We start from the raw sequence: 2,388 nt of genomic DNA, 5'->3' as shown, positions 1-2,388 counted from the left end.
AAAGACCCAGGAATTTGATAAAATTGAGTGAACAGGAACCTCCCCGCCTTCTTCATCAAATCAAAAACAAAGCAAATCTTGTCGTGGCTGCTTGCTATGACACAATCAATCTGCCTGTCCTTGAGGCCTGGCCCTTGACCTTCCCAGAGCTATACCTCTTGCAGACTTGATACCTGCTTGATCCTGGTTCTATGGACCTGTACTCAATTCCAACTGAAACTGGAAAACTTCTCATTTGCAAATTCCACTAACCTACCCTAAAGGCTGTTCCTTAGTCTGTTGTGACTGTCAGCTTTGTGAAAACCCAGTGTCTGATGCTTTGGAAATAAAAGAGACCCTGGCATTTACTCAAATATCCCTTGCTGACAATTGTTCCATTTTATCAATTCAAGTGAAATCTCCTTTATCCCATGCCAAGATCATACTCTGGTCCCTGTACTTTGCTCTTTCCTGGAAATTCTTCCATTGTCTCATTATTCTGTTATTTCTAGTAGTAGAGAGAGCACAGACATTGGCCTGAAAAGGATTATAGAAAACAGGAATTTATAACCCAATGCAGCCAAAAAGGTTTTGGATGGTAAAGAAAAGGACCAGGATGCTGAAGTCAACCTTCATAGCCTCCGTCATTTAAGCCTAGGGTTAGCTTAACCCTGGCTAAATCCAAGACAAGCTGCACCTGGGTTATTTTTTTTTATTATATACGCCTGACATAGAGGCTTTTCAACTTTGTGTGGTTCATAGAGATTTTAGAAAGCTTTTAAAATGTTTGTTTTACCATTTTGATTAATCAAGTTATGACCAATGTAAAATTGAAGAAAATTTGTAAAGAAGCAAAATAATTCCTTTTCCATAAAGCTCAGAGAAGACTGGTTTAATTAGAAAAGGAAATTTCAAGAACAATTTTTATTATTAAAATGTCCTCTATAAACTGATATAAGGCCCATACTGAAGTCTGAAGGCCTGTCTGTGACAGGAGGGACAAGAAGGCCATGGGGCAAGAAAACAACAACAACAATAAAAAACAAACAAACAAACAAAAAATCCCGTGACCTCCCTCTGTGTAGGGGTGATGTGATGGTCCTATTAATTAATTAATTAGTTGCTGTATTTATTTATTTATTTATTTATTCATTGGAGTGTGATAACATTTCTTCGGATGGGAGGTGTGATGAAATCACAGGACAGGCTGTACCATGTGACTTCAAGGTTAATAAGAGAGAGGCTTGGCAATGACAAGGCCAGCAGACAGGGGGAAAAAAACTCCCTGTATAGCTACAGATCGAAGGGTTGGAGTGATACCTATGTGACATTTCATCACTGATGTTCCTAATTAATTATCAACAATTCAAAAGAATATCAGTGTAGAGAAGTGGGGACTCTTGACAGTTAAAAGGGACATAGCCTCATTAAATCTTTGGGATATAGCCCTCTCAAGTCATTTCAGAGATAGAAAAAATGATCTCGAGTGTGTAAATCAGAAGTTACATGAAATTCTTAGCATTGATGTGATTTCAAAAGCATTTATTACAATAGTAGCATTTGCCATATGAGTTGTAACACATGTTCTGAAAACATGTGTTATAAATTGATCAAATATGCATTGCAACGTTCTTTGAAATAATGCAAAATTAGAAAACAGCCAATGTGTCAGTCAGTAATGGGATAGATAAATAAAATATGGTATAGTCATATGTTAGACTTTACTGTAGTAAAAAATGAACATGATCTATTTGTAATACTTACATAGCTTCTACAATATGTCAGGCACTGTTCTAAATGGTTTACGTACATTAATTCATTTAACTATCACAATAAAATTGTGAGGTAGACTCTATTACATCCCAATTTTACTGATGAAGCACTAGGGAACAGAAACATGAACAACTTGTTTAGGTTACACAGCCAGGATGTCTGGCTCCACAATCCAGGCGCTTACCAGTATGCTTTTACTTTCACTGGTCTAACTCCAGCTGTATAGATTTTTTTTTAAATCATTTTCCATAAAAAAGGCAAATAGAATAATAATAAAAAGGCACATTGGAAAACATATAATGCCATTCTATATCATATCCTGTTATGAATATTTACAGAATATGTATATGTATACAAATAAATATATGCATGTTTATGTATATATGTGTATGCATATGTATGTGCATACAGAGGGTGCCAAAAGAAAGTATACACATTTTAAGAAAGGAAAAAAAACTATTAAAATTATAATATATACAATTTATGTATATATAATATATATTCTATATATAATAATATACAATGTAATAATATATACAACTGATAACAAAAGATGAATACAAGTTATGTGTATACATTTGTTTAGCACCGCTGGTATATCTATGTGTAGATATAGATATAGATATATAGATATAT

This window comes from Hipposideros armiger, unplaced genomic scaffold (assembly GCF_001890085.2).
Source record: "Hipposideros armiger isolate ML-2016 unplaced genomic scaffold, ASM189008v1 scaffold_379, whole genome shotgun sequence".
Classification (NCBI taxonomy): domain Eukaryota; kingdom Metazoa; phylum Chordata; class Mammalia; order Chiroptera; family Hipposideridae; genus Hipposideros; species Hipposideros armiger.
Note: the sequence above shows the minus strand (reverse complement) of the source record.